At 40.9% G+C, this 25,689-nt stretch overlaps 1 protein-coding gene across 3 annotated transcripts in view; it reads left to right on the forward strand.

Annotated features, from left to right (window-relative positions):
• Nucleotides 1-2,858: 2,858 nt before the first annotated feature.
• Nucleotides 2,859-25,689, forward strand: part of perm1a (PPARGC1 and ESRR induced regulator, muscle 1a) — a 42,686-nt gene continuing 19,855 nt past the window's right edge. For 2 of the 3 annotated variants that reach the window (XM_025059435.1, XM_025059436.1), the window contains exons 1-3: nucleotides 2,869-3,176; nucleotides 22,005-22,042; nucleotides 23,031-23,245. The gene's annotated coding sequence lies outside the window, so the exon portion shown is untranslated. Of the gene's footprint in view, nucleotides 3,177-22,004; nucleotides 22,043-23,030; nucleotides 23,246-25,689 lie in introns of all 3 variants that reach the window. The other variant, XM_025059440.1, reaches the window with a different exon arrangement.

A 25,689-nucleotide genomic window follows, 5' to 3' on the forward strand; every position in this document is an offset into this window, starting at 1 on the left:
GTAAACAAAGTTGTGTCATTACTGTACTGTTTATTCTCTTTCCTTCTCAGTGACTGGGTTAACACACGCTGTGGTTTCTCAGAAAGTTGTCAATGTTGCACAGTACGTGTGATGATATTTTGAGTCATTTTAAGCTTTGTTTGAACATCTGTCTCACACATAGGGTTGCTTTATGGAGCATGACAATATAACCACTGGGTCGACATTGTACCAATAACTTTGTTTTCCCTAGTGAATTTAAGTGATGCTGCTTTATTTTGAAAAATTCTCATTTAAGGCAAAGGAAAGCACAAACTGAAGTTTTTGAACTTCTTCTGATGATTTTATTGAACTCTATGTAATGACATGTTATATTGGTACGACTGTGGACGCAGCTGGGGTTGTCCGTGTTCGCCCTAGTGTCCAAACTATTTTTCCACAAATGGCCAGTTGCCATGAGTCAGCGGCAGCGGTCAGAGGTTTCCACTCCTAGACACAACACAGCATCCGGGAAAAACAATTCTCTGATGCCTCGGTCTTCCTTTATTGTCTGGGATGATTCCGAGTCGGGAGAGGCTTATTGTTTGGATGTCTTTGTAGTGGACATCCACTGCTGAGGAATGTGGGGATTTCCGGCCTCGTGGGTATTTTTAGATCTCCCTGTGAATTGAAAGGAGCTCAGCATTATGCTGTGTGGTGTGGGGTCTGTGGGCGAGGTCGCTGCAGCCGTGCACATGTGTGGGAATCTTTGAGTCTTCTCTTCATATGATCACAGAAAGGATGTGTGTGTGTGTGTGTGTGTGTGTGTGTGTGTGTGTGTGTATGGTCCTGCCCTGTCATTCTGAGCACAATCATATCCTTGTTTGAAAGAGAACTTGGATCAGCAGAAATCCTCTTCTAAATTAAGACACAGTGCAAACTTAAATGGTCAAATGGAAGAATAGAAACACTGAATATATAATGTATTCATATTTTCATTTACCTTTTGTGGGTAGGAACTAATAATGTGTCATTAATAGCAAATGTTTTGTGTAAAATAACCAAAAAAAAAAACCCAATCTAAAATATATAAACAGGATTATTAAATGTTTTCTCAAGAAATGTAATTTGAATTGAAATGTATTGGTTCATAAAAATACTTCATATATTATATAGTGGTTCCATTATTACTAGCATAATTTAAGACATAGTATTATTTAAGTTAAAATCAAGTAAATTGTTGCAAATATTTTTACTTCTTATACTAAAGAAAATACTCCTTCCTTATTTAATGTTGAACACTGACACATAAACTCTGTTGATTGAGACGAAGGCTGGAAAATTTCATGGTCTATTTATCCCCTGTTTCCGGTGTGACAGCTCCTGATTGGACAGCAGTGTGTCCACTGAAAACAGTACTGCTCTGGACACTGCTTATTCGCTCAAGTGTTTCGAGGGGGACTCACCAGGTCACCTGGAGGTCTATGACCTCCCAGGGTAATGTTCTCCTCCAGGTCTCCCTCTTTGACAGCGGTCAATGGAGGCGTCCATGCAGTGGACAGAGGGGCGGATGGTCGAGGTGAAACCAGGGAATAGACAGGTCATAGCCAGATGGACCTGTCACCTCCAAATCAAACCCACTAAGATCTCCTTCCGGGTTTCACTCAGACCCTGTCACCTTAGGTGACATCCAGTGACAATGTGCCTTGACCTGTCACCTTCTTGTCTGTATCTGTTTGTGGGTTTATTTGGCTGCTTTCACAGAGTATCTAGAGATGTCCCCAAAAATGTCCCCAAATGTTTTTGGGACATGACAAGTATTGGAACTGGAAGTTCCTCCTGCTGGATTCTCATTGTTTGATTTCAGGTGATGTTCTATTGAAACATGATGCGACACGATGAAGAAGAAGAATCACTGTGGTCTCGTCTCTTTATCGAGGGTGACCACAGTAGTAGTACACAGATATTTGGCAGTTTTTCACCAGATGCCTTTCCTGGTGCAACCAAACCTTTGCAACCCAAGTCAATAGACATTATTCGTGAGAAACATGATGCGAGACAACTCCAAGAAAAAATCTCTTGTGACCCACCTGAGCAACAATTACAGTAAAGTATGCAATCATTTAGAAGGAAAAATGTAGTAAATCTACAGACGTCCCAAATGTTTAATATATGGTGGTGTGTTTCCTCGCCCTCTGCATGTATTTTCTCATTTCCCCACTCTTTATCCAGCGGTCTAGTGGTTTGTGGGTAGAAATATTTACGAGTATTAAGGAGAGCGCGTAAGTTGCAGTAATAAATCATTATCTTTTATTGATGGAGTCAAAGGGCAAAACTCTTGACACCGCAGGGTGAACTGTTAAACTCCAAACACAAAAACAAGACCTGCCACTGGACGCATTCAACCCAGTAATCTGCTTGGTGTAAGGCATGAAGTCTGTTCAATCACTAGAACCAAGAGAAGAAAATAAGGTTGTGAAGGGGGGACATGATCATCACAGGAGTTAATGTTAATGTTAATGAGTTGATAATAACAACGTATGTAACAGAGACTTTTACCTTTTGATGAAGAAGGGCAAGAGACCAGAACAAAAACCATGAAGAAAATATATCATGACTGATTCTATTTTTCAGACCCAGAATTTTTTCTTTTATGTTCCAGTCTTTTATGATTAAAATTCACATCAGGATTTTCATAACTTCTTGTTATTCGATTACTTTTCTTTTAATGTAAAAACATAAACAACGTCCAGCAGCATAAAAGTGACAAACACTTCCATCAGCAGGCTAAAAATGCTGACAACATCAACTCTGAACACTGGCCGTCAGCAGGTTTAATGTTTACTAGTTCAGTATCTCAGATGATCTGGTTAGTGCAGGTATTTCATTTGTGCTTGACTGTAGATTGTTGGTGATAATGGTGGTTTTCATTTGTTTGGCAGGAACTACCGGTACAAATATCCAAGTTTTGGCAAAAGAAAAGAATTGAATTTGCAGGCGTTTCAAGTACAAGTTGATTTGTTGATTTGAAGTTTCCTTGATTTACATGTTTGTCCTACACCTTAACCCCATAACGTGGACTCATTTCAGTATTTCTGTTGTTTAAGTTAAAAGGCAAAGAAGAGAAGAAACGCTGCCTGAATGAATGAATCCCCCGTACTCACTACAAAAGACCTTGCAGCGTACAAAGCACCATGACATCGTCACATACCTCAGCGGTGAGTAATGAAGCAGGTCAAATCTTAAATGTCTTGTTCACACACTGCTTATATTTCCTTGTCTAACCACATAGCCTGTCTCTGGGAGGTTTTCTTGTCAACCACTGGCCCGTCTGTGTTTACCCAGCACTGACTGGAGGTTTATCATAGAATCGCAGGTGTCAGATCACAACAGTCTTAGCATTAATCTGTCAACAACAACACACACTGCATATTTACATGCACAGCTACTTGGACTGTAGACTTGATAATACTTGTGATTACATTGTACAGCAGAGCTATAATTTAACCTAAATAAGTTGTTTGATTTGACTGCTGTCTTTCATTAGCACCAGTTGATAATTTATTTAAAATATGACTTTATAATATGTAATGATAAACAGCTTTTAGCTGTTATTAGCACAACCTGTAATCTCAAAGCCAGGTAGCTAAAATGTAGCTGGTTAGCAAGTTAGCTAAATAAACTTGAATATACTTCATATTGTATATGGAAAGTATTCATAATTGTTGTATCAACTGTTGTTGAATCACACCTGCATATTAAATATTTCAGTTCAGTTGATGATAACAAAGTAGCAACATGTGTTACGTTCCATTGTATTTTCAAAGTGAACGCTCTCCGCCGCATCTTCTCTCTTTGCTCTCTCCTTAACAAAAAGACAGCCCTTTATTTCCCATATTAATGTAGAAGCAGGTGGTAAAGGAGCCTTTGTTAATCACTTAATGATGTGTCCCGGCCCCCACTTTACATGCTCACTTTTTCACCCGCAGTTTTACTTCTCGTGCCCGGTCTGTGGAAACTTTATAAAAAGTTTATCTTACCATGAAATGAGTAAGCAGGGATAAATGGCTAACGTGGGGTTTTGTCCATCAGACTATTGGGGGTCTGGCCACTGGGCAGGTTTGGACCATATGTCATCATTCCAGGCCTTTGTGTGGGCGTTTCTCTGTGGCAACTGCATCAGCTGTTGCCATTGTGTGTCAGGATTCAATGGCCCATATATTCATTGCAGAGGCTAGTGTGGGCGCCGCAACAGAAACAAATTGATACATACAAGGCCCGGCCCTATTTGGCTCACATGACACATTTCAAACAGAGGAAAAAAAGGGCATTTCAGTCTGTTGGAAATCTTGAGAAAACCTTGGTCTCCATGGAGACTGTGCGGCAAAAGCCGCCATGGGCCATTAAACTCCAATCAGATGTAAATTTGGGCTGCCCCCAGGCTCAGGGATGGAAAGCCCCCTTCACACAGCAGACACAAATTAAACAGTTTGTTTGCCAATTCACATGTCATCTTAATGGCTTTTTATTCCTTCGCCCTTTGTTTAAATGAAGAGTATTACCAACCGTCATTGATTTATATCATTGAACCACTTCAGTGGCATACAGTCTGTTCAGCACCCACTTCAACTGAGTTAATGCTGAGGCCCTTAAACAGCTATCAGTGCTCATGAGGTAAAGTGTCAAGAAATGTTTTTTTACACCGTATTTATATTTTGTTAGAGCATGGAACATTTTTTCAGTATAATATTTTGCAATAATATTAGATAATTTGTCATTTTTTTTGTTGTTTTCTACTTGTCTATAACAAAACAATTAAATGAATAACAACCTATTCATTTAATATTAATCAATAAAGAAATTAAAAAATGTATTTAAATTCTTTAAATTACACATTTTGGTTAGTAATGTTAAGATAGTTATTAATAAAAAATATTAATTAAACATTTTTACACAAACATTTTGGTTAGTAATGTTAAGATAGTCTTATCTCCATGTGCATTTTAATTACATCTGTGTTACAGTGTAAGAACACTGAGTGAATGGGTGAATGTGGTGTAGTGTAACTGCTCTGTGTGGTACCAAAGACTAGAAAGAAGAAAATATTTTTCATACTAGTGATTGAACTGACAATGAATCCACTGCTCCCACTGTATGTTTCCACCATCAAATGCCCTGTTACACAGGAAACAAGGTTAATGGAAAACAAGCGGCCACTAGGTGACACTGTGCCCAGAACAGGAAGCAATGTGACCCTGTGATTGGGCAGAGAAAATATTATTCCTGACTTGATGTCTGGAGATTTGTTGGAGCTTTTGCGCTTGGCTGTGGGTCACATGTGCGGCCATGTTATTGTAATAGTCAGGATGGTTATTTTTCATAAAGCCTGGCCTCTGTCAAAGTAAAGGTCAACGAAAGGGTAAAAAGGCTGGAGGCTACGGCTCCAACACAAACACAGCTACTGACTCTTACGCAGATTACACTCCGACTCATTTCTTATTGTATGATTAACAATGATTAGAGGCGGTGGATGTTTTTGTACTTTACCACAGGCACCTTCAAAGTTCAACATGGGAACTAATCATGCTATTTGGATAGGATTTTCTGTAGTTAGAATACTGTTCTAATAGCATTTTTAATGTGACTAACTTTTAGGACATTAGTTACTACAGTCTAATTAACTAATATACAGTCTATATAACTAAGTAAACATACTGTATATGCTGGTACTTGCTGGCTAAGATCAAGTTATTTTTCCTAGTAATTTTGAATGCAATTCTGAAATTTCATGTTATATAATTGCATTATTATTATTATTATTATTATTATTATATAAGTGATGATATGTCAAACTACACACTGGGACTGAATTAATAAAAAAAAACTGATGTAGAAAAAGAAGTGGAACATGTTGCAGAGAATACCTGTATAAGACTGTCTCACGGGGATCACCCATTGCACTAATGCTTATTATTATATTATTGCACGGCTATACTGACAAAAGCAGTCATGTGTAATCTTCCACTGTTTCAGAAGGCAACATTCCCAGCCCTCTGGCAGAGTGGTTCCTGCTGTTGCTCTGTGGTTTCTGTTTTGTTGTTCCTAGTGTATCCATGTCAGGACAAGTGAAAGGAAGGAGGAAAAAAACTCAGAAGAACAAAACCGCAGCTACTGCTGACGTTAATGAGAGAGGGGTATGCGCTTCTGTTGTTCAGCGAGACTTCGGGAGGCTGCAGCTGATCGTGTCCTTCCTGCAGCCTGGTACAGTAGAACTGTTCTGTTATGACAGAACTGGACATGCAGAGCACAGCGTGGGCTTCGACTGGCTCTGGACCAGGCTGACCTGGGACCTGACATTACCAGTACAGCCGCAGCCTCCCTATCGCTCAGTCTTTGTTGTACGGTGGAGCCGACAATGTGCTGTCTCTGAGCTGCGGTGTCGTGCACGTAGGGCACGGCTAATGCTAATTTGACAGAGAGATGATTAACTGCAGTAGCCACAGTTGCAAACTGCTTCACTTTCTTGTGTAATTGTTTCCAGTGTCCTGCCTCCCAGTGAGGTTTTGACTGCTCTATTAACAAATTATGTTGCGCCTCAAGTGGATATTTACATAGAATAATAACTTCTCAGTCGGCAGCAAACTTGGAACAAAAGTTAAAAAAATGTTACATTTACTATAATGTAAAACCCTGTACGGCTTTTATACGAGATGAGAACTAAAAGTTTAGTTTAGCTTATTTAGAATCATTTATATTCTAACAAATTAAATAAACTGCGTTAGGTTTCTTGTGGTTTCTTTAGAAGAACTTCACTTTTGCGAATTTAAGAAGCCATTTGGAGGAGTCAACATCTTCAAATAATTCTAGTCACCAGTTTTCCTGTGAAGTTATAACTGGTCAAATGTTGGAGAATTAAGGTTGGCTATAAAAGGAGTATTCACTCTACCAACTACATTGACTATTAAAACAAACATTTTTGACCACCCACTGTGGAGCGGCTTAAATATTTAAGGTTGAAAAAACAGACAAGAATTATAAAACTTCAACAATTGGTGTCTATTCATTCCCAAAAGATTCAAATGTTTTTAAAAAATATTAATTTTTTCTGTGCTAATTTGAAAAAAAAAAAAAGATATTGGAACTTCCATGAATATATACAGTATGTTGTTAAATTACAGGTTTAAGTTTTAATTTTCAGAAAGCAAACCAACTTCTACAGAACAGCTCTCTTTTTATGAGAAGGAATATTTTACTGACTGTCTCTGAGTCAGTAAACGTTCCCATCAGCTCTGCTTACAACTGAGTTCAAACACTGTAACTTTTGGACCACAGCAAGAAAACACAGGCCCCGAGGCCACGAGAGAGAAGAGAAAAGAAGTCTGAAAAGGAGGCAGGACGGTGTACTGTCTGGCTGTCTGGTGTCCACACACAGCTCCGTCTTGTCCACTGGTGGCTGTGGAAGATTCATTAAGCTCACATTCACTCCCACTGCACGTGAGTGACAGGTCCCCGCAGCCAGTGTCGTTCCTCTCCGCTCTAACACGCCGTCTCCAGCCCATCTGGCCGCCCGACTCTAACAAGGCCTGTCCCCCAGCTGTAAGAGGGCATAGAGAGGAAGAAAAAGTTAAAGACTCCCAGATCCCATCAGATTCTCCGTGGTCTGTGGCCTCCAATTATTCAGAGCTTATCTTTTCAGCTTGGCTGATCTCCAAATGAATAAAGTGAGGGCCATATTACTGCTGGCCGGTTGCACCTCTAAAGGAGCTGAGGGAGGATCAGGTCTGTGGGTTACGGTGTCAATCTGGCTCTGACCCCTGGGGTGAGGGAGCTGCCGTTATGTAGTGACAGCGCAGAGGCATCCCCTTGTAGTACCTCCGTTTACACCCCGTTTGGGTAAATGAAAAAGGGCAATCACATTAGAAGAGGCTTCCTTCCATTTTAATCCATAGACAGAGAAAGAGAGGGAAAAAAAATCTCTAATCGCTAAGTGACTCTTGACTTTAAAGTCAGACTCGGGACTGTGACGAGAAAAGGTAGAAGTCAGAGGGTTAATCCGGCAGAGTGAAGAGTGTGAGGAGTTTGGGCTTTAGGTGACACCTGTGAGCAACAACAGATGGCCGATGAAAACACTTGGAGTAAATGGGTTTTTATTGAGGATAAATCGGTTAAAATGTGCACATCATTTGTACTGCCGTAATACGCAAAAGTATGCAAAAACAAAACAGTCAAACTTTAGCACGGGCCACTGCTGATGCTGCTGCTCACGCCGCCATAAACAGGTGGACTTATTGTATGTAGTGTGGATGTTTATAACTGGAGGATACCGCAAGTCGTCCTGTGGTTGTCCTAGGACAGTGAAGGCACCACTGGCACTTTCCCTGCTTTTGATTGGTTAATTTAGCTACAACCAGGTGCAGTGTGGTCACATGTCAAAGACGGACTATTTCATTATGCTTTGGTGATCCAAGGCTTTAGGTAGAAGGTGGACTAGATGAGCCGTTCTACATGTTCAAGGTCTTTGGGGTCAGACAAACCTCACATGCATTTGTAAAACCTACTGGTTGTTTGTATATGTGGTCTTGTCATGGACTGGACACCTGTTAATATACTGGATATTAGACTGGATACCTGTTTATATATTGACTCAGACTTTGCTACAGAGTGTAAGGATTTAAGGTTACAGAAAAAAGGAATTCAAATCTAAACATACTCTTATGCACAGTATCAGAGCATTTCAGGAAAGAATATTGGACCTGACTTATGTTGTCTTTATAATACATCACTGGTTGAGTATGTACCACATTCAGAGTGTCATCACCTCACTCTCTGCCCAACACCGCCCTTGGCACTAAGCCCTGGCACAGTGACAGACCGCAGCTCTTCATCCATCCACGTGAACCTTCAAACCTTCAGATCTGCAGACCAGTTCTGCCGACTCCGCTCTTTTCCCCTGGCTTTGTAGAGATAGCAGGGAATTTCTCATGCTACCGTACAAAGCCTTAACAAGTGGGTATGTCTAATTCAATTAAGTCCACTAGTCCGTGCCAAGTGGGTCCTGGTTCTGTGTGACAGGGATAATGAGCAGCCGGAGACAGGGGTGGGTAGGGGGGAGACCCAGACTCCCTCACCCTCACTGTATTCTGCTCTGGTTCCAGTGTTGTTGGCCAATAAAGAGCTGTTTGGAGAATGAGAGACATTCACACTCTGTCCTCTAAATACCTGTAGGTCAGATTCTGAAAATGTTCTAGAATGCTTGACCCATTTCTGGCGAAAGTGTGAGCAAAAAAAAAAAAAAACAGACCAGTGAAACGTATGTGCAGTTTAAGTTTTTTTCTTATACCATTTCAATGAGGTCAAACTGACATGATCATTTTGAAAGTACTCCTTCTTTGAGAAATCTTAAAAAAGCTAAATATTGACTGCAGTCTTGCCTCAAGTAATTTGTGAAATATTTGGGTATTGACTAGTTACTCTTTTGTTTAGCTAATTTGTATTCATAAATAGGCAAAATATCTTCCTAAGAGTTTTCAAGATATTGTCCGCTACTGTCATATTTTGATATTTTAATTACCCATAATCCATTTTGGGCTTTTTTCTATATCACTTTTTTTATGTGGCATGTCATAAAAACACATGTAACAGCATATGTTCTGTGGAGGTCTAGGTGGACTACTTTTAATGTGGTACATTTACAGGATCTTACATTAATAGAATATCGAAGAAGGTCCAGATCTTTCAAAAGTATTTTGTCTGATACCACAGCTGCTTCAAACACCCCTGAACAATGTTATATCATAAACAGCTGTTATAATAATGTTAGTATAAAAAATGTGAAAATGTTAATTTCTGGGGCCTGGAGGGTTCTGTGTATGCGTGCTCTTCAGCTGCAGAACATCAAACTTACACACATATGTCTGAGGTTTCTTTGTAAAACGGTGACTGCTTTTGAAAACGTTGACATCCACTTATCCCGTTAAAATTGCTAAGTAGCACAACTGTCATGGTTGAAAAGGAGTCAGACATTGTTCGAGAAAACCTGCTTTTTTTGTATTTTCAATGCTTTTTGACTTCAGCTGGAAAGTATCTCAGACCTGAGAAGCCTTTAGTTTCAGTGAAGTTTCCTAAAGACTCCTGCTGCTTCTCTGGGACCCCAACTGGCACGAAAGGCCCGTAAACGTTTGACTTTCTCACTGAAACAGCTTGCTAAATGGTATTTCTGTAATGGACTCCTGCTAGGGTTCATATGCATTGTATGGCCACATTGCACAAAGTTGAGTCAACATGATTAACATAAGAATGCTGCCAAAGAAAGGCCTAAAAAGAGGTTTTTTGAATAAAAATCTGAAACTATACAATTCTTTGTTTTCCCAGGGAAAAAAAAGATGAAAATCAAAGACATCGATGGTCATTTTTTTCTATTGGAAAAGTGCTGCCCAATGAATGTCTTATTTACATGCCAATGGAGAGGGCCGTGGTTTTTAAAGGACGGGAAAGCAGGGGCCTCTATTATGATGGTGCTGGTCGCAGAGGCAGCGGCTTCTGCGGCAGCCTCCCTGCCAGGCAGCGGTTAACAAGGCCTCGGCTGAATTAAAGAATGGCAATGAGTTTTTAATTGGTGACACATTATATTTATCAAGCTGACAGCAGAGTGACTGCACTGCAGCCTTTCTTGTTTTGTCCTTGTGTGCGCATTACTTCCCCCTAGGTGCCCCTGCTTGATACCCCCTGTCTGCCGGGGGTCCCTCACGTGTGAAGAAAGAAGAAAAACATAATAATCCAGCATCAAGTTGAATGATAACACTGAATTATTCATAAGGTTCTCTTAAAGTGTTGGATAAATCACACCCCCAGACCCCCCCCCCCCCCTTTTTTTTTTTTTTTTTTTTTTACAAAGCGTCTTCATTGTCACTCAGTCCAGTTTAAGGCTTAGCATAAAGACAAATGCTTTTCAGCCTCTTTTATCCATCCTGACAGAAGTTCTGCTGTGGGGCCGGAAGAGTTATTAACAAGTGTTTAATATTTGGATGGGAGTGTTGAGCCACCTCCTCTACAGCTGACGTCTATGTGTGGCCCTCCTATACACACGGCAGCTTCTGACTTAATACTTAATAATGACACTCGCTGCTGCTAATGTGACCATATGTCCTGCATATATTTGAATGTCAATAAAGTTTGACTTTTCGTCTTCAGAATGAAAGACAAGATGAACTCGGCTACTTAAACAGCAGCAGTAACTTCAGTGCACGTCAGGAACTGTTACAGATAATGTTTGTATTGTCAATCCTTTGATATAGGTTTAATTGACTTAAGACACACATGGGCTGCTAGGTTCAGTCAAAGGCTACAAAATAGAGATTTGATCAGTTTTTTAGAAGAAGAAGAGTCACATTTGTGCTGGCAGTGAAGAAGTGATCAAATTTCAGATGTGTAAAAAACCTTTGTGTGATTTATCCTCCAAGGTCCAGCTGGTACGGTACTGGCACTATGTGGCTTCTTATCTAAACATTCTAAGAATGAAATTTGCTTAATTCCATAAATGTAAAACATTTACACTTCCATTCCTGCCTCACAGGCTCCTATGAGGCAGTTTTGCTTTAAGGACCAATTATTTTCCCACCAAAATCATTTCAATTAATAGAAAAAGAAACATTAGAGGAGAAACTGTAGATGAAGACACCACCATACACTTCTAGTGACATGGTAAATTGATGTGGGAATACACTTTTGTATTGTTTTTTAAGGTATTTCTGGCATATGTTTAGGTCCAAAGAAAGCAATATTTATAAATAGTGTGATTGATTCTGCGGTGGTTTCAACAACAAAACTTTCGAGAAGCAAACGGCTGATTAGTTTAAATCACTAAATTTAAGCTTCAAACTCAGTTTGCAACAAAACATCATTTCTTCCTATTTTTTTTCTTCAAATGTGTTTTCTTTACTAACAGCAGGTCCTTTAGTTGAAGTCTTTGTTGTCTTTGGGGCGTTGCTGAAGTGAGGGGCCAAAAAGTCGCAGTCCTGCTTCTGCTCTTCACCACAGAGAAAGAAAAGGAGCAGACCGAGAAAGCCTAATGAAATATTTAAGATTTAGGCTAAAAAGAAACGCTGAAAAACGTTGCAACAAAGGGGTCCGCCGAGGGCCTCCATTGTCCCCGGACCTGGCGGAAGCAGGGGCCAAGCGTCTACAGATGTGAGGAGGGCCCATATTGGGGCAGGATGTGTAGGCTCTGCTCACAGCTGTGGCACCGCTCTCCCGCCCCAGCCACCAGCCCCCTGCCTTTGTCAGCCTTTGTGAGGACCACAGAGCTGCGATTTTACAGCGAGCTGATTGCACAGCAACGGCTTTGTGTGTCCAACAAGAAGGCCCCGCCCACTCCTGACCATCAACACTCGTTCCCGCTACATCGCAGACACAGACACATTCATCCCAATCCCATCAGCTCTCATAAGATTCAGCATTGAAGCTTTTTATTAGTTAAGGATGACAAAGTGATGAATCCTCTCACTCTAAACTGCTGTGAACTGTGGTGGTTGGATGGATGAGGGAGGGGACGGGGGCAGGGGACGTGGGGGAGGAGGGGGGGAGGGGTTCTCGTCCGGCCCTTCATTTAGGATCTGCCTATTTAGCAGCTAACTGCGGTTGATTAATGAGGCCCCATTCTATGTAACATATGCCCATTTCTGGGCCCGATGAGGAAACGAGGCTGCTGATGTTTTTAAGTAATGATGTCACAGTGAGGTCATGGTGTTAAGAAAAACAGTTAGTGGCACAAAGAATAAAAGAGACACTTTTTAACATAGTGAGGAGTAAATATGTTAACATCTCTGGATTTACATACAGAAATTCACTCTACAAAGTGTATATGTGTGTGTTATCAGAAAATATAATTATATACAAATATATTACAGTTTTGTTTCTGATTTATCACAGGTTAGATGTGCATATAAAACGTGTTTTAGCATGTTAGCCTAGCATGATATTCCTCCATACTTATCTATCAATATATTAACTCTTGCGTCATTCCTTCTTTTATTTTTAAGAACCTGATCTTTTGTGCTCCTTTTTTGACCTAATTTGCTTCAATAATGCTTTAATCTCAAACCTTTCTGTGAGTGTTCAGCCTTCTCCTCTAAATCCTCTGGTGTCACTCAGAGCTGCGAGGTGACTTCTCAAGAAAAAACTAACAAAAAGAAAGTGCAGCAGCTTAACACCACCTTAACACATGGCTCGCTCCGTGCGGGCTCGTAAAGTTCTTCTGAATGTGACTAATGTGATGGACAATATGACCGTGCCCTAGAGAACGACTGGGTCAGAGAATCAGAATAAAACAAGTCACTTCCAACAAATCAAGAAATGTCTCACAAATTAGCCAGTGTTTAAAAGGCGACCGTCTCGTTTTGATTTGAAGTCAACGGGCTGTTTCCACAAGACGAATGTAGAACCAAACAACTGCTGTACCCACCTGTAGATGTTCTTAATTGTCAGCAGTCCGTGTTTTTATATGTACCCTGGCGTACATGAGCAAAAAATGTTAAGGTCGCTGAGGCAGTTATAGTGTAGTGATAGTTGTACTGTAGGTGCAGTCATACTGTTGTAGTTGTTGAACCCATAAATTAGCAATGAGTACAAATACGTGTGTGCATATAACTGCAATGACAAGAAGATGGACAGTGGAATGATTGGATACACGGTGTTCGTTTTACCAGTGTGTTCAATTGTTTTTAACCAATCTACGCAAATGAATTCATGATTAATGTGTTAAGTTAAAACATAAGTATAATAATAACGTGTGTTCTACCTAAGAAATAGTGTCACTGCCGCCCCATTCTTGTACAAGGGGATGTACAAGAATGTATCACATCAGTTGAGCAGGAAATCACAGTGGTTCTCCCATGTTATTTATTGGTTGGATCTGTCAGAGTTATGACTAACAGTGTAGACTTACTCCACTGAGGGGCTCAATAATCCCCTAAAAGATCTATGACTCTAGGCCAGCTAACACGTTAGCTTCCTCTCTCTTTAATCAGGGCTTCACTGGTCGCACTCTTCTGGGAGTTTGTCTCTCTGCTCCACACAAAGACCTGTCACATTTCATGGCCCATTGGCTGAGTGGACCGCCGCAGCTCTAACTAGGAGAAAGAGCCACGCAGAAAGGCTCATGGGCAGCTAATACAGATTAATATTCTTTAAAAACACTCCGGGGACAATTAACAGAGTGTTTCCCATGGTTCTCCCCCCAGTGGTGTGCATCTGCCTGTGCAGCAGCTCCTCTGTTTGATAGACTCTGAATACATCTTATTGATGGGGGTCAGAGATTTGCGACGGGAAAGGAGTAAAAAGAGGGGGCGGGTCCCACATGGCGGTCCACCACAGGCACACACTGTTTTTTGTATTTTGCTAACATTATATGACTAATCATACACTTAACCATTAGTCTAATCTGACTCCACTCAGCAGGGACCTGCACACGTCCCCACAAGTACAACTAAAAGCAGGAACACACACACACTCTTCTTCCACATGTCTGTGAGAATGCCATCCATCCCACTAAGCTGTGTGTGTCAAACACATTCTCACATACACCCAACAGGCTGCCCTTGTCAGATTGAAGGTGCTGGAACCACATTTTGAACATCCTGTTGACCATTTGATGAATGCACATCCTCCCTCTGTCTTTGGCATTCAACCAATGAGCAGGAACAACATGTGTGACGGGTCATGACCCAGACAGCAGTCACATAAAGTCTTTACTAGACAGTGTGAAAATGACCACAACTTTGGCTGCAAAAATACATACATTATGTGAGAGTAAGAGTCAGATCATGGCAGTGGCATGAGGTTTTGAATTAAATTTAACCTCTGTATTACTGATCTTTCTTGGTCACAATAACGAATTAAAAAATATATATACAGTATATGTTTGATATTTCATACTTTTAGATGGTTTTACTTTAACCTCTTTATTACTGATCTTTCTTGGTCACAATAATTAGAAATAGAATTATTATTGCTGTCGTTTTAAGAATATAATATAGAGAAAACAGAATAGATCAAATAGGACAAATTAAAACTACAACGCTATTATAGAACGCTGAGTGAAATTTAAATGAATATAGGATGGTATATACACTCTTATCTTCTCAGACAGATATAAAGGAGAGGGGACGCAAACTGAAAATCCCCCGCCCCCCTTTTGTCCTCAGCCTGGATTGAGGGTTAGGGTTAAAGACTGTTGAGAGGATGTGAGGTAATGGCCAAGCACAGAGGGTCAGAGGAGACGAGAAGATCCAGTACATTCACTAAGAACTAAGTTTTGGATTATTTTAAAAGAGTGTGATATTGGAAACCATGAAGCATGAACTCCGTCACACCGATACTGGAAACCATGAACTTCTGGTCTGGGTTCCTTTTACAATATCCATTGTTCTAAGGGTAACAATATGATTTTTGAAAACTTTAAGGTACAACTGAATGCCATTCTAAGATGTTTTCGTTAAAGTTTGTCCAATATATATATATATAAATTTGTTTGTTTCTTTGTTTTTGTTTTGTTTTTTAATTTTCAACCTGAAATGGTGATACTGGCGTATAGATATAATTTCATTTTTTGAATCTCCCACTGCTTTAACTTAGATCCCTATTTGCTGTATCTGCTACTGGACGCTCCTCTATAGGATGGTCCACTTGTAGATGTCCATGTAGTGGCGACTGGAGAAGTGTTTGGGTCAAGGGGGGAGCAAGGGTTTATTGTTTGCCTTCATCTTATGATTGAATGGCCATGTATAGGCCCATGAAAGAAAAGAAGCCAATTAAGGACAAAGTGGTTTGATTTTTTTGTCCCATGTTGCAATTAGGCCCAGGCTCCAGAAACCTTCCTCAAGTACCTTTAGGGTTGTTTTGTTGTGGGGCCATATCATTAGGGCCAAAGCGATCCGCCCAGGTGCTCACCGCCTGAATATGTTGAGAGGCTATCTAAAGAAAAACTGCCGTCACTAAGCTTTTTGTGGACCTGGCAACAGTCCGGCTCACACACAGTCACATGGGTGAAGTCCTTACGTTCTGCCAATCAAAGCAGTTCAGACAATAAACAAACATGTTTTACATCTGGCTGATCAGAGTGAATAAAACCAAGGACTTCTAAGAATTGTGACATACATTCAACCCCAGGCTCCATGCTGAGGGCAGTCTATGAACGATGCCTTAGAAAATGAGAGTAATTATTTTGGTTGGTTGGACATTTCAAAAGCACTTCAGAGAGTCTATGGCCTTTGATGCTGCACAGCCAGGAAGTGGACGCTGTCTCTCTAAATGTCTGTCATTCATGCGTGCCTTCAGCCAAAGAAGATTTGATGCAATAAATATAGCACTGTTGGTTCTTAATATTGATTTTTAAATGAATAATCCATTGTCTGAATAAAAATAAAATACTTTATCTAACTTTACCAGGGGTTCTTTTGAGTTAAATTGCATCAGATTTGATGTATTGTTGTAGAACCTTCAGAACATCCAGTGGAGATGTGTGTGTGCTGTTCCAGCCTAATCTTTCACAGTTTTTACAGATTCTTTAACTGGAATTACCCATAGTCCTTGTTGATATCTGACTCTGTCTTCTGCAGACAAACCACATTCCAAAATTGTTAAATGTCATGTCTGACGTGTTAATAGGCTCAATCCCAGTCGTGCCTTCAATTAGACTGAATGCATAATCATCGGTATGCGTGTCTGAACAATTAATCAGATACCGTGACCCCAGAAACTCCCCGCCCTGAATCACACACTCCCACACACACGCTGACTCACTTGCTACTTCTTGACTCTGGGAAACTGACAGTCCAGCAGCTGTTGTCAGAGTGGGTGGCAGCCGTAGGACATGGGAAGGACTCAAGCGCCCCATGTCAATAACTCACCACAGGCCTGGGACACTGGCCACTCACAGTTACAGTATTCATGTGCCACCACTTCACAGGCATTTGACCCAAGATACATTCCTGGTGTAACTGGCAGCAGCTGGACCGAGGGTTCCATCCGGTAGGACAGCTGAGAAGAAGCTGACACGAGGGAAACTCCCTGCTACACGTCCCACACACACAAACATACACGCACAAACACACAGGAAACGATTTTAGGAACGGACAAACAAGTTCCTTGTTGTAACACAGTGAAGACGCGTCAATATGGCGGTCAAACAACGTTGGACGTTACTTTGGCTAAAAAACTGTGTCGCAATCACAAGGCAACATTTTTAGACCCCGTCACTCGTTCCATTTCACCCTAAGATGTTTGTGTGTGCCATGAAAAATATATAGGCAGAAATGGCTGAAAAGCCCATTTATTACAGTTACTGTAGTAGTGTTTATGTTTGCTGGTGATGCATTTACAAATATTGCCGTCACATTATGTTTGAATTCTGTTTGTTCTTAATGAATCTCCGCAGCAGTGTCCTGCAACAAAATACTATTTTTTATTATGTTTAATTCACACCAATCTGCACCCGACCCGATCTAGTTGTGTCCAGCCTCCGTAGGCGGCATTGGCTGTGGGCCACATTGATCGCTGACCTCCAAATAGAACAAAGCGACTGCCGGTTTTATCCTGTCTTTGCAGCATGAGGAGGCTGTGCAGAGTTTAGCACGTCCACACACTTGTGCTGGGCAGAATAAGCAAACAGATAAAAGCCATAAAAGTGTCCAGACATGAGTTGTTGCTTTGAAAAAAAAAAAAAATCAATTTCCTACCAACCAGGAAACAATACGTTCCAAAAGGAACTTGGCTGTGAGGGTTTTATCTGGCTGATAAAACTAGTTGCTTTTTTCTGGGCTAACTGGTGAATGTATTTTATTGATTCTTCTGTCCAGTCCAGTGTTTATTTTGTGTAAACACTCCTGTCTTTGAACACTTGCTGTCCCACTGATGTTACCATGAGTGTTTAGTTCACACAACATAGCCCAAAAAAGCACCAGAGTTGTTTGGTTCCTAAATGAAAATTTACCTTATAACCGTGGACCTTTGAGGGACAGGTGGTGCAGTGGTCTGTCAAGCAGTAGCTCCAGTTCAATTCCACCTCCTGACCCTAATGGTGGGTTGCATCAGGAGGCATCCAATAATTCATCATTTTGGTTACTACTGCACCACTGTGGTGATACCTGGAAAAAATAATGCAATGCAAAATTATTTGTTGTAAGATAGTTGTACCAAAATTGAGAGCCATGTTCTGTGTCAGTGAAGATCCTGAAGTCCTTCAGTCTTGTCAGTGCTGCCCTTTGACCTTTGACCTGCCTGCGTAAAGTCATTCATTTCATTCACTTAATTAATCAAACTTTTTTTCCAGGATGAAATCTAAACGGAACTACATAAGAAGTAAAGTGGAGATAGATGATAAAAAGAATGACAAACATGTACGTACGCATTAATCAACTACCTCATAAAAAAGATTTAATCAAGACAAAGCTGAATCAGCGTCTTGTAAACTGGAGGAACAAAGGCAAGAGCCAATTAGAGTTGTTGGCTTGAATTTTATCATAGCAATGTTAATGTCAGCATGGATTAATGAACTATAAAATATTATACTGTGTAATTCATCTTAATATGATATAATAGTAATTATGTACGTTCAATACATTTAAATAATACATACATTATATTAATAATAATAAATAAAACAGTTTCCTATTAAAACATCCTCTAAGGTTTTACATGAACATGAAAATATTACACATTACGCATTTAGTCTGCTAAGTTTTATTTGTCTGGCCTCAAAGATCAAAATATGTATATATGTGTATGTAGAGTATAAACCAAAGCACCTTCAAAGCCAAGAGAAGAAACTCTGTGACTTTTCTGAGCAGCTTTAATCCACTGCACGTCTCACACCCTTCCTCCCTCTGAAACCCTGTGTTTGGAAAATTGAACCTAAACAGGAGGGGAAAAAAATCCCACTGCGGTCGAACTTGATTGCCAGGAATATATTTTTCAAAAGCACCTTCTTTCAGTGTGCATGTGTACACAAGAAGTGGGGGCCTGACACACGGACCTCAGTCTTGGCAGCCGACCAGTGGCCGGAGCAGCGTTGGCAGCGAGACCGTGAGAAACAGGGGGGCGACACCCAAATGTCATCACAGCTGCAAAACTGCTGAGCATAAAAGCCAAATTACAGAAATATGTAGCCCCAGGCCTACTGACAATGAAAACAGAGCCGCGTTTGAGCGACTGCTGCAGTGGAAGTTGTCCTGCGTTATGTTTCGTGGGATTTACTATGAGCAGGAACTTCAGATTCCACAGCTGCTGGCAGACATCAGGCTGCACGTGTGGGTGGTTGTGTGGAAATTCATACTCAGTCAGCCTGGCTATTATTGTGCCATGTTATTGCTCATCCAGCCCAGCGCCCAATGAATGGACTGTTCATGTACAGGATGAGGGCGGGCCCAGTGCACAATTGGCTACATTATACAGGCGTTTGTCCTGATGGCAGACATGTTTTGGTTCAAAGAAGTTCAACAGTGAAAGTAGTCATTATTCTAAATTTATCCAGGGATGTTTTGGTTTTATGATTAGAAGCTCTTCAGAAAGACCCTGAGAACTGCCATCATAGTTGGACAGGTACTGTTTAAACCCCGCGGGTAACTCGAGGGTGAATTCCCGGCTGCTTCCGTTAATACACATGAGTACTAAAATCATAATGACCAGCAGGAACTCCCCAAACCTCACGAAAACACAGAATCCTGCAACGTCACCCATGCTGCTGTATTCATGTGCAGGTTTGCTGCCGTGTGTGTGTATTTTTTCTTTCTTTTGCTTGTGGTCAAGCAACGGGCTGTTCATCTGTATGTTTACCAGATATAAAAGTAGCCATTAGGTGGCAGTAAAGCAACTGAAGAAGATGCAGACCTGCAGTTTTAATCAATTGAGGTGTGAAAAAATTGAAAAATCCCCTGCTTTAATTGACTGATCAAAGACTATTTACTTACATGCAAACAGTTGATCTAATGTCCCCATTACAGTATATTGTGATTGTCTGTGCAGTTGGTCTTCTTGACCGATTTGAATGACGCTCAGATGTCAAGATTAAAAGTGAAAGGTGTGTTTACATTCATGTACACACACACACACAGGTGTGTAACTGTATGTTTGCATGTGCTGTGACAATGCAGGTCGGGGTTTATTTGTGTATGAAAATGAAGCTGGATATGTTTGAGTGGAGCGGTAGCCAAGCTTTGAGGGAGGTAGGTTTGTGGTTTAGGGGTGTCAGCAACGTGAGCTTAAGGAGGCAGATGAAGCGAAGGGCTGTGCAGAGAGGCAGAGAGAGAGAGAGAGCCTGTGCCTGTGCCTTTCAAGGTGTGTTATTTGTTCAAGGCTGTCCAAACATTTACAGAGCGCTGGCAGCCCTGGTATGCAGAGGCAGGGCCGGGGCTGAGAGCAGCAGCCGTGGGAAACCGCTGCTCTCCTCAACCTCTGCAGACTCGTTCCCCCTCAGGCAGAGTGTCAACATAGACAGTGCCAGAGATGTGTGCGCCTGATAGTGACAGGTCCCGTCAGCAGTTACACACACACAAGCACGCACGCACACACACACACGAGCAGGGAAGCATGCACACGTACACACACGCAGCTGCAGCAGGCACACGGCCCGGCTCACTGCCTGGCTTGCAGACGAGGACACATTAAGAGGCTGAGGCAGAAACCAGAGGCAATTGCTTGCAGCCGCTCGCACGCGTGTGCACTGCATTCACACGCCTACAGAGTTACATGCATTTAATTCTTTAAACCTTGTGAAAACAAACAACAAAGGCTAGCATTTCACAAACATCTTGGCTGCTTTGTTGTATGTATGAAATGTATTTCCTGGCAGTTGTGGGTGAACTTGTTTTTGGTGGTGTCCACAAAAACACAACTGTATTAAACCTCCACAGTTCTGCACCACGGTCTGTCATCAAAACACTAGAACTGAGGGCATTAGCCTAATAGCACAGTGTCTAATTAGACATAACATCAGTGTTAAATTGTGTCAAAGCTGCTCATCTGTGGTTGCAGACCACAGAGCTGCCGGCCTCACTGTGACCCAGGGTTCATTGTAACAGCTGGGAGTTACTTATTATTTCACAATGTTGCATAATTTTAATCACATTTTCGTACCTTGGCCAATAACAAGGATAGGTGTCAACTTGAAATTGCATTCTGCAACAAATGAAGTCTAAAAACAAAACCTTTTTTTTTTTAGAAATAAGATTTTAAAAATATTGGTTGAGATATATGATCATGATTAATACAACAAATACCTACATACCACATAGGTTACTGCTTTCTTTTTTTTTTATTGTGTACTTGTGTACACAGTATTAGTAAACTGGAGTAACACCAGACTCAGCCAGCAGTTCAACAGTTCTGCTCAAGAAGAGAAGTAAAATACAGACTTTCAAACTAACTTTAACATTGTCATCATGTAGTTTGTATTAATTTTGACTAAGGAGGGCAGACAGCGTTTAGTTAAACAGTCACCTGTTATTGCTGCTTGTCAGTCAGGCTGAGCTAACAGTAAATATGTCTCCAGGTGGGTAGAAGTGGTGCCAAGCATGAGAACCATGCACTGTCGAAACCCACACCAGGAAGTTGGCTGTCACTGCAGGCTGTTGAAGAGATATCCTGTGGTTACGAGCTGAGTGGAGGAAGCCACCCAGGAGTTCATGATGTTCCTAGGTGCAGAGCAGGTTCACTCATATCTTAGTGTACTTGTTCTCCATTCACAAGCAAATGTCAAACTTTAAGAGATAATGCACGACTGACTTTTTGAACCTAACACCTTGGACTGAACTCAAATAGTTTTAAAGAACAAAAACACAAACTTAGCTCAAGCTCTGTCAGGTTCTATTTCACACAGTAATAAACAGTGTGTGGTCATTTCTTTTAACTGAAGAAGTTGGTTGGCTGAGACGTTTCCTCTTTTTTTCAAAGTTTCAAATGGATGAATTAAAAACAGAGCAAATATAAATATAATAAAATGTGAGAGAGAAAAAAGGATGTGAATATTTTATTCATTTTTATCTGTTGCTTTTCAGAGTTGCAGCTGGCAGGAGCCAATCACAGCAGTCCTCAGGTGAGTGTGGGGTCCACCCTCCACTGTCAACCAGTCCATCACAGGGTCACACATGGAGACCGACAACCACTGACCATCACATTCATAACAATGGTCATTTTAAAGTCAACATAAACCCAGTCCTGCATTTTAGCTCAGGATGGACACATCTGAGCCAGTTATTATGGTCAATTATTAGCAATTAAACCGAGACAAAAAAGAAACATTAATCCTACTGAGGAAGTGTTAAAATAACATCCTGGTCACATGAAGTTTTATTATCAGTTTATAAAGAATCAATATTTCCAAGGCTTGGCTCAGTCTCAGGGGAAATATTAATACTCAGAAGTGTGGGATCGGGACACACTGTCTGATGTGATGACGGTGGCAGTTTACAGACTTTTTATTACAGAACAACTTATAAAACACTGTAAAACACATTGCATATATGTTATCTCTTTTTTTTAATGAAGAATTCTCAGAAATAGATACACATTTGTAGGATTTCCTGCCTGGAATCTTCAAAGCCTAAAAAACCAAGACCACCAGTGTATAGTTTTATCTGTGTACTATACTTTCATGTTCTCCTCCTGGAAACATGTAGTTTCTTTGGTCAACAGTAGCAGGTCAGTTAGAGCAGGAAACAGGAAAGGTTTAGTCAAAGAGAAACAGCTGTAGACATTAAAGGATCATTTGCATATGTATTGGCAAAATATACACAGGTCGTCTACACCTGTCTTCAGTTTGGTGCCGCAGCTGCTGAACACAAAGGTTGCGGGGAGGTGAATTTTCCCACGCAGGCATATACAGGATGATCAGCCGTGCCTCACACACATGAATGATACTTAGAGAGTCTGAAGGAATGACAAAGCTGAGTGAAACTTGCACATCACCCCTCCTCCCCCCCCTCCTTCCTTTTCTCCTCCTCACATATCTCTTTGTCTGTGTGTCTGGCACACACACACACAGTCACACACACACACTTATCAGCCCTCATTCTGCCCTGCAGCCTCATACACCTGCCTGCACTGCTGGAGGAGTGTCGCGTTTCAACGATGAGGCAACATCTGACCAATGAGCTGCGGTGAGAACAGTTAGGGAGCGTGGTGAGAACTCTCCTCCCATCGCTCCTCTCTCTACCTGGGAACCAGCACTGCCTCAGGGAGGGGGCCGCCCAGCCCTCCGCTTTCTGAATGAACACCAAACAAAAACTCTCACCAACAGGTGAGTTACACGAGTCACTGTTGGTTTTCCTCCATCTATTCTTCCCCATCATTTTTTTTTTTCATTCATTGCGGGCACACTGCTTTAGCTTTTGGCAGTAGTGGGAAAAAAAGAAAAAGCACAGCGAAACAAAACAGTCAAAGTGTGGGAACTTTTCCCTGTGCCTTTATTCTCCTTCCAGGAGGTTTTATGAGTATTAACTCTGCTTACACAGGTATATGTGCACCTGTGCCACTGGATTAGTGCATTGGCTTCTTCATTGTGTGCAAAAACAAGCGCCGGGTGTTATTTTTATTCCCGGTTCCTGACTTTAAACACATTTAATCCAATGATGAATAGCCGGAAAACTTGATTTTTCAAGTGAACTCTTTACCTTTTTCTTTGTTATTATCCTCTTGAGGAGATCAGGGCAGAAAACCAACACTTTTCATAATTTAATGACTTTTTGTATTTATGGTGTATTCAGGCTGGCCTCCAGGCTGAGTTTGACAGTTATTGAAAAGGCTGATAATATTTTTTCAGAATGCCTTTAGGTGTACCAGCAGATCCAAGAGCGCCTCCCTCAGTTCATAACTGAGTAATGCCTGACTCAGATAGCCTGCAATTAGAGCCTGAAACTTAGCTGAGGCTAAAGGGTATTGAGTTTATTAATGAACTATAACATGGTTTCTTAGAGACAGATATAGCAACAAAAACCTCTGAGATAATGGTACAGTCTAAACACAGATATATCTTTAGACAACACACACACACACACAGGTTGGAGAAAGTAAATGGCTGAACGTTTTATATATTTGTTGAAGCATACATTATTATTTATCTTGTCTATTGGCAAACCCACGTGTTAACCACTCCGTTTAGCTTAACATTGCTAAGTATTTTCTTGAAAAAGCAGACGTCGGTGTGTGTACTGTGTGTACCATGCTACCCCACAAGGGGGGATCTAGGTCCTCTTCAACCTCATCACCATGAAAATAGACAGTAAAGACATATAAACAGGCAGAATGGAGTCAAATATCAGTGTTTTGCATTACCATGCTACCCCACAAGGGGGGATCTGCTTTATTTAGAGCTAATTGTGAAACTTTGAGCTTTTTATTTTCATACCCTGGCGCTGGAAAGCTGCATCCGTTTTCTTAAAATGGTTTTCACAGTGTGAGGGACGCCTCCCCTGGAGATCTCTGGCACAACGCTTCAACTAGCTAAGACTGCCAGTAGATGTTAATTTCTTGCATCTTCAAAACTCTAATAATGATGTTCGAAATGGAAATTTGCATTTGTCCACCGTACTGTTGTTGCTACCGGGGCAGTAACCAACATGAAGCATGATAACAACGTCCTCAGTCAGAACTGGCAGAGACTGTCAGTGCAGCTGGCCTCTATGTAAAACAAAACTGTCAAAAGCCTTAATAACAAAACTGGAAATGATCCAAAATATCCTCCAAACATATTCATCACCGGGTGGAAATGTCTCTAGTAACACACAGGCAAATTTTTCACCTTTGCATGTACAGTTGGACACACTCCAACAGTTAAAATAAATACTGGTCAAAACCGTTACAAATACATGACAATATTGATCACTTGATAATCATGTTGATAATAATTACACAATGTCAGTAATATAAACAGTCAGTTTATTTTGGGTGTATCATACAGCAGTGTCATCAGTGTGGATGTTAATGAAGTTTATGCTCCTTCACTTTTTATAAAGCAAAGCAATTATTATTTTATAAATACTTTTATTTTATATTTATTCATCCATCATATCTGGAATAAAGTCGGAGTCATTCTCAGTAACGTATACTAATAATTTTTTGACAATTTCTCTCCTTAGAGGAGAAGAAAGTTGTGACCATGTGCAACAGTGCCCCCTATAATTCTGACCAATAATTTTCCAACAGAAACACTAGCTGAAGTTGCTTCCAGATTTAAACTGGATAAAACTGTAGAAATACTGTTTGATAACTTTTTGACTTTCCATCATGTTTGTCATTAACAATGTTGACATTAGAAAAGGTGGTTAACCATGATAACACCCTGAGGAAACAGGCACAGGCTGCATGTTAGTGTGTGTCAGTGTGTACGTTTGTGTGTCCTTGTCAATGGTTGGAGAGCAGCAAAGAACCAAAGTGTGAAGTAATCTCCCCCTCCTCCTTTACTGCCGCCCCCAGCAGGGCTGCCCCATCCACTTGACTAAGCAATAAAACAAGTGAAAGCCTGACATTGCACTTCATTTGGCACTGCATGCCTTCAGCTCTGCCTCCTACTTGGACCATTGTCATCAGGAGGAACTTGGCTTTGTTGAGAGATTCATGTTGTCCATAAACCAAAACTCCAGACAACAATGGATGGGCAGCTGTTTCCTGGGCATACAGTCTGTTTGCTGCCCCACAAGCAGGTGTTTTCTCATAAAGTTTTTTTTTTTTTGTCAGATAAAACAA

The sequence above is a fragment of the Cynoglossus semilaevis genome, chromosome 10 (assembly GCF_000523025.1).
Source record: "Cynoglossus semilaevis isolate Cse_v1.0 chromosome 10, Cse_v1.0, whole genome shotgun sequence".
Classification (NCBI taxonomy): Eukaryota; Metazoa; Chordata; class Actinopteri; order Pleuronectiformes; family Cynoglossidae; genus Cynoglossus; species Cynoglossus semilaevis.